Source organism: Heptranchias perlo, chromosome 41 (assembly GCF_035084215.1).
Source record: "Heptranchias perlo isolate sHepPer1 chromosome 41, sHepPer1.hap1, whole genome shotgun sequence".
NCBI lineage: Eukaryota > Metazoa > Chordata > Chondrichthyes > Hexanchiformes > Hexanchidae > Heptranchias > Heptranchias perlo.
The window spans coordinates 8163875-8171929 of record NC_090365.1 but is presented as its reverse complement, the minus strand read 5'-3'; positions in this window follow the sequence as shown (position 1 = coordinate 8171929).

The following is an 8055-nucleotide window of genomic DNA, read 5'->3' as shown; positions in this document are numbered from 1 at the left end:
CCCCGTCTCACGAACCCCAGCACTGTCTCAGACCCCCTCTCACCAGCCCCAACACTGTCTCAGACACCGTCTCACGAACCCCAGCACTGTCTCAGACCCCCTCTCACCAACCCCAACACTGATACAGACCCCGTCTCATGAACCCCAAAACTGTCTCAGACCCCTTCTCACTAACCCTGGCACTGTCTCAGACCCCCTCTCACTAACACCAGGACTGTCTCAGACCCCCTCTCACTAACCCCCGCACTGTCTCAGACCCCCTCTCACTAACCCCAGGACTGTCTCAGGCCCCCTCTCACTCAGCACAGCACAATCTGAGACCCCCTCTCACTAATCCCAGCACTGTCTCAGACCCCCTCTCACTAACTCCAAAACTGTCTCAGACCCCCTCTCACTAAACCCAGCACTGTCTCAGACCCCCTCTCACTAACTCCAAAACTGTCTCAGACCCCCTCTCACTAAACCCAGCACTGTCTTAGACCCTCTCTCACTAACCCCAGCACTGCCTCAGACCCCCTCTCAGTAATCCCAACACTGTCTCAGACCCCCTCTCACTAACCCTGGCACTGTCTCAGACCCCCCCTCACTAACCCCAGCACTGTCTCAGACCCCCTCTCACTAACCCCAGATTTAGCTCAGACCCCCCCTCACTATCCGCAGCACTGTCTCACACCCCCTCTCACTAAACCCAGCACTGTCTCAGACCCCCTCTCACTAACCCCAGCACTGTCTCAGACCCCCCCTCACTAACCCCAGCACTGTCTCAGACCCCCTCTCACCAACCCCAATACTGACACAGACGCTGTCTTACGAACCCCAGCACTGTCTCAGACCCCCTCTCACTAACCCCAGCACTGTCTCAGACCCCCTCTCACTAACCCCAGCACTGTCTCAGACCCCCTCTCACGAACCCCAAAACTGTCTCAGACCCCCTCTCACTAACCCCAGGACTGTCTCAGACCCCCTCTCACCAGCCCCAACACTGTCTCAGACCCCCTCTCACTAACCCCAGCACTGTCTCACACCCCCTCTCACTAACCCCAGCACTTTCAGACCCCCTCTCACTAACCCCAGCACTCTCAGAGACCCTTCCCCCTCACTATCCCTAGCACTATCTCTGACCCCCCTCACTATCCCTAGCACTATCTCTGACCCCCCTCACTATCCCTAGCACTGATTCAGACCCCCCTCACTAACTGTCTCAGAAACCACCCCCCCACAACTGACTTCTCAGTCACCCCAACAGTCCCTTCTTCATGTGTGAACCTAGACAAGTGGGAGGACTGACGGCTGAGTGTTCACCAGATATGTGCTGATTTTTATATTTGATGGGACAGTGTAGAGGGAGCTTTACTCTGTATCTAACCCGTGCTGTACCTGCCCTGGGAGTGTTTGATGGGGCAGTGTAGAGGGAGCTTTACTCTGTATCTAACCCGTGCTGTACCTGCCCTGGGAGTGTTTGCTGGGGCAGTGTAGAGGGAGCTTTACTCTGTATCTAACCCATGTTGCACCTGCCCTGGGAGTGTTTGCTGGGGCAGTGTAAAGGGAATTTTACCCTGTATCTAATCCGTGTTCTCGGAGTGCTGGATGCTGACTTGGTGTCTGAATTGCAAAGGTTGCTTGATGTCTCCCATCTTAATGAGTAGAAAGTTGTCAAGAAAATCAAAGCAAGTACAGTCGAATTTCTCAAACCTCATAACTCAAATTGCCCCCAAGCTCTGTTCAATTGATCACTTGGGCGCCCATATTCCCATTTCATTCTGGTGTCAGTGAGAGTGCAGCGATGTTAGACCATAATTCTCACAATCTCGGATGGTTTTTCCTGTCTGTCCTGTTCTCTCTTCTGTGCGTACATGGGATTACTGAAACACGCATTTATGGACACAAGGTAAGCAGGCTCCACCCGGTTTGTACGTACCTTTGGATAAATAATTCGCAAACACAAAACAAAGAGTTTTCCTCATAGGCTGGGCCTATCTAACCGATCACAGCCCTACATCCCGGAGTGCGGTTTCTGCAGCAATCTATTCTGTTGCCACAATACATTCATGGAGAAAGCTTTCATTGGAAGGCAAACAGGAGGCTGAATTCCAGGGTGGGGCAGGTGCGGTCCATGGGTCTTATATGCAAATCAGTCAGAAGCAAAGCTTTCGTGGTTGTCAAACTCATCTAAATCTGACTCAACGCTTCCAGTAAAAGAGCCTCCTTCGGGGAATTTCTGTTAATTAAGAAACAGGGAAAACTGGGCAAAAACACATCAGGACTTTCGTTAGACAGTGTGGGGTCTAAATTTAACACTGTCGTGTCTGTTTTCTATGTGCCTAAAACAATGCAACGATAACCGATTTAGCAGGGTAAAGGCCCACTCCCAATCTCCAGGGAAGTTTGGGGCCACTGCTAAATTGGTCGGTGGTACAGAGCCTGCCTCAGCTCGGTTTCCAGCAGAACAGCCAACTCTGTACCACCAGAACAGCCAGGCTCTGTACCACTAGACAGCTCAGATTCCAGCAGAACAGAGCCGAGTCCAATGGTACAGAGCCTAACTGTGCTGGAATCTGTGCCGAGTCTGGTGGTATGGAGTTGGCTCTGCTGCAATCTGAGCTCAGTCTGGTGTTAGAGACTGCCTTACCATCTTCCCCCTATCTTCCCGTCCCTTCCTTATTCTGGGGTGAGGGGGTGGGGGGTGCAGAATGGGAAGAGGTAATTAGAGTGGGAGGAGGCTTGTGTGGAGTTTAAACACTGGCATAGGCCAAGTGGGCCAAATGGCCTGTTTCTGTGCTGTAGATTTTATGTAATGTAATTTTCCCTCCTTCCTCCCCTCCTCATCCTTCCTTCCCTCCCCTTCCCTCCCCTCCCCCTCCGTCCTTCCCTCCCCTCCCCCTCCTTCTTTCCCTCCCCCCCTCCTTTCTTCCTTCCCTCCACCTCCCCTCCTTCCTTCCCTCCCCTCCTTCCTTCCCTCCCCCTCCTTCCTTCCCTCCCCTCCTTCCTTCTCTCCCCTTCCCTCCTTTCTTCCCTCCCCTCCCTTCCTTCCTTCCCTCCCCCTCCTTCCTTCCCTCCCCTCCTTCCTTCTCTCCCCTTCCCTCCTTTCTTCCCTCCCCTCCCCTCCTTCCTTCCCTCCCCCTCCTTCCTTCCTTCCCCTCCTTCCTTCTCTCCCCTTCCCTCCTTTCTTCCCTCCCCTCCCCTCCTTTCTTCCTTCCCTCCCCTCTTTCCTTCCCTCCCCTCCCCTCCTTTCTTCCTCCCTTTCCCTCTTTCCTTCCCTCCCCCCCGCCTTTCTTCCCTCCCCTCCCCCTTCTTTCTTCCTTCCCTCCCCTCCCTCCTTCCTTCCTCCCCTCTCTCCCCTTCCCTCCTTCCTTCCCTCCCCCTCCTTCCTTCCCTCCCCTCCTTCCTTCCCTCCCCTCCCCCTCCTTCCTCCCCTCCCCTCCTTCCTTCCCTCCCCTCCTTCCTTCCCTCCCCCCTCCTTCCTTCCCTCCCCTCCCCTCCTTTCTCCCCTCCCCTCCTTTCTTCCCTCCCCTCCCCTCCTTTCTTCCCTCCCCTCCCCCTTCTTTCTTCCTTCCCTCCCCTCCTTCCTTCCCTCCCCTCCCCTCCTTCCTTCCCTCCCCCTCCTTCCTTCCCTCCCCTCCCCTCCTTTCTTCCCTCCTCTCCCCCTCCTTCCTTCCCTCCCCCTCCTTCCTTCCCTCCCCTCCTTTCTCCCCTCCCCTCCCCTCCTTTCTTCCTTCCCTCCCCTCCCCCTCCTTTCCAAACCTCCTCTTGCCTCCTTCCTTTGCACCTCCTCCACATGGGCCAGTGAGTCTAACCCCACTCCCTTCATTTTGATTTTCTTTTTCAAGCAACTATCTAATTTCCTCTTATAAGAATTTGTGGCCTTTGCTTCAACAATGCTTTGCTGCAGATTGTTCCACCAGCCTCTGAGCAAAGAATTTCCTTTCTAACCTCACTTGTAAAGCTTTTCTTGTGATTTTTTTTCAAAATATACCTCGTAATTGTCTCACTGACCAATGGAAATAATTTCTCATTATTTACCTTATCTTAATCCTTCCTAATCTTTGGGATTGCTATCATGTCTCCCTTAACCTTCTCCGCTCCAGTGAAAGGCCTTAACTTAAGTCTCTCTTTATATAACTGTAGCTCCTCATCCCTGATACTGTTGATTCCAGCACCATGGCTGCCGTGTGCCTTATCTACAAGATGCACTGCAGCAACTCGCCAAGGCTTCTTTGGCAGCACCTCCCAAACCCACGACCTCCACCACCTGGAAGGACAAGGGCAGCAGGTGCATGGGAACAACACCACCTCCCAAGCTCCCTTCCAAGTCACACACCATCCCGACTTGGACATATGTCGTCCGTTCCTTCATCGTCGCTGGGCCAAAATCCTGGAACTCCCCACCTAACAGCACTGTGGGAGAACCTTCACCGCACGGACTGCAGCGGTTCAAGAAGAAGGCCCATCTCCACCTCCTCAAGGGTCAACTAGGGATGGGCAATAAATAGTTAGTGACGCCCACATTAGAATCATAGAATCATAGAAAGGTTACAGCATGGAAGGAGGCCATTCAGCCTGCACCAGCTCTATTCAAGAACAATCCAGCTAGTCCCACTCCCCCGCCCTTCCCCCTGTAGCCCTGCAAATTTTTTCCTTTCAAGTACTTATCCAGTTCCCCTTTGAAGGCCATGATTGAATCTGCCTCCACCACCCCCTCGGGCAGTGCATTCCAGATCCTAACCACTCGCTGTGTGAAAATTTTTTTGCTCATGTCGCCTTTGGTTCTTTTGCCAATCACCATAAATCTATGTCCTCTGGTTCTTGACCCTTCTGCCAATGGGAACATAGAAACATAGAAAATAGGAGCAGGAGTAGGCCATTCGGCCCTTCGAGCCTGCTCCGCCATTCAATATGATCATGGCTGATCCTCTATCTCAATACCATATTCCCGCTCTCTCCCCATACTCCTTGATGCCTTTTGTGTCTAGAAATCTATCTATCTCCTTCTTAAATATATTCAGTGACTTGGCCTCCACAGCCTTCTGTGGTAGAGAATTCCAGAGGTTCACCACCCTCTGAGTGAAGAAATTTCTGCTTATCTCAGGTCTTAAATGTCCTACCCTGTATCCTGAGACTGTGACCCCCCTCGTTCTGGACCCCCCCAGCCAGGGAAAAAATCCTCCCTGCATCCAGTCTGTACAGTTTCTCTCTATCTACTCTGTCTAGACCCTTCATGATTTTGAATACCTCTATCAAATCTCCTCGTAACCGTCTCTGTTCCAAGGAGATCAACCCCAGCTTCTCCAGTCTATCCACGTAACTAAAGTCCCTCATCCCTGGAATCAGTCTAGTAAATCTCTTCTGCACCCTCTCTAAGGCCTTCACATCTTTCCTGAAGTGCAGTGCCCACAACTGGACACAATACTCCAGTTGTGGCCGAACCAGTGTTTCATAAAGGTTCACATTCCCATAATGAATAGCAAAAAAACTAATTCCAGTGAGTCCACTGCAGCTTTTCCATTGCTTTTATAGTCTTCCTACAACGTGATGCCCAAATCTATACCCAATACTCCAACACCGGCCTAACGTTTTGTACAAATTGAACATTACCTCCTTCCTTTTGAGTTTTTATAGGACGCTTCTGGACAGATGGGCTAAGATGGGCTCAATGGTCTTCCTCATGTGCAATTAACTTGTGATTAAGTCGCTGGAGTGGGACTTGAACCCATGACCTTCTCACTCAGAAGTGTGTGTTACCACTGAGCCAAGGTTGACACTTGCGGCATTGGCCGCCTTCCTCTTGATTGAATGCGCCATTATCTTTGTGGAGCCTTATCAAATACTTGGTGAAAATCCATATAAACCGCATCCATTGCATTTCCTTCCTCTCCCCTTTGTTACTTCTTCAAAGTCTATAAAACTGGTCAAGTGGGTGCCGATTAGAAATCTGTGCTTAAAGGCCCTGAAGCTCATGTTTCTTCAAGTGCCTTTGTAATTTAATCCCATAATTATAGACTCCTGGAATGAGCCTTTGGCTCAGTGGTAGCATTCTCAACGCTGAGTCAGAAGGGTGGGGTTCGAGCCCCACTCCAGACAGCCCTGCCGAGCAGAGACCAGTGTTGGCTCTGAATCCTGGGTTGGCGTCCAAGGTGGGGGATGACGTGAGTCCGATGGGTGTGGATGGCCCTCCCCCACCGTAAAGGGAAGCCTTGATTGCAGCCCTCCTAGGGAAAGGCACTCCGAAGATACAAACCATGAGCAAGGCAACTGGAAATCCACCTCAGCTACTCTTCCCTAGTGAGGTGGCTGACGAATCTCATGTTTGGGACTTGAGTTAGGAACCTGCCCTGGGGGCAGAACACAATGAATAGATGAATTATAGACTCTAGGAGATTGCCAGCAATTGAAATGAGCTGCCTGTGGCCTAGAGCTTCCTGGCTTATCACAGTCTCCTTACTGCTGTGCGGGGACTTGGTGAGGAGGCCGGAATGCAGATAGAAGGAATAAATATCAAGAATTTCTTATCTTAATTTTCCCGTGCGCATTATGTAAACGCGTTTGGCATTTTGCTACACATAGTGAGAAAAGAATTCTTCCCCTCCCCCCCCGACAACCCCATCCCCCTCACCCCATCCCATTTTCTCCTTGTGCAATATATTTTTGGGTCTCGGGCCAGTATGAAGTTGGAGATTTTCTCTGGGTTAGTGTTTCAATGCAAGCTTTAGGTTCAACTCAACCAGCACAGGAACCTGGGCCGTCTCTGAAACACCGACTGAGGTGTTTTGAAGGAGACACAAGCCAAAGACTCAGCTCACCGATCAGTTTCTTTGCCAATGTTCATTTGTTGAAGATAAAACGACACCTTTAAAAGGTTTCTCTTTGGGAGGCTGTAGTTGCATTACTTCACTGCGAGTTCAGGAGAGTCTGAAGGGAGGGTCAGCATTGCTTAACTGCAATACTTATGACCTTATCTGTCTGCTGCCCCATTCCTGAGGCAGAGCAGAGTGTCGAACACATCAAAGTTAACCAGTTTTAAAAAAAATTTAATTGAGAAACCCCTGTGAAGGCCCAGATCAGGGATAAGGGAGTTCAGTTATAGAGGCAGAGAGTACAAAAGCAAAGAAGTTATGTTAAACCTTTATAAATGACTGGTTAGGCCTCAGCTGGAGTATTGTGTCCAATTCTGCGTCCCGCACTTTAGGAAGGATGTCAAGGCCTTAGAGAGGGTGCAGAGGAGGTTTACTAGAATGGTTCCAGGGACTTCAGTTATGCGGAGAGACTGGAGAAGCTGGGGTTGTTCTCCTTAGAGCAGAGAAGGTTAAGGGGAGATTTGATAGCGGCGTTCAAAATTATGAGGGGTTTTGATAGAGTAAATAAGGAGAAACTGTTTTCACTGGCAGGAGGGTCGGTAACCAGAAGACACAGATTTAAGATAATTGGCAAAAGAGCCAGAGGGGAGATGAGGAGATTTCTTTTCCTGAGTTGTGATGATCTGGAATGCGCTGCCTGAAAGGGCGGTGGAAGCAGATTCAACAGTAACTTTTAAAAAAGGAATTGCATAAAAACTTGAAAAGGAAAAATTTGCAGGGCTACGGGGAAAGAGCAGGGGAGTGGGGCTAATTAGGTAGCTCTTTCAAAGAGCCCGGCACAGGGACAATGGGCCGAATGGCCTCTCTCTGTGCTGATCCTATGATCAAAGTACAGGGAAAACGCACAGCTGAAAAAGGTAGGGCAGAAGGTGAGGGCGACAGGAAGCATCAGTGACGGATCGCCAGTGAAGCTGACAGCGCCTACCCCACCCGCTTAAATTGAGAACGGGACACAGGTGGTGAAGCAGAGAGAACGGGTGGGGAAGGTCACAGGGCATATCCGAGAGGTGACGTAAACGCAGGTTTTACAAGGGCCACAGTCGATGGAACAATGGACGTCTCTTTTTGGTTGACTCACTGAGAATGATCCTGACATTTAACTTTTGCATATTCACTGTGATATGTGTCCAATATCCTGGAAACGGTTTAATTATTAACGTGCGGATCTGATCAACAAGCAGATCATATTTCAATCAATCAAAAA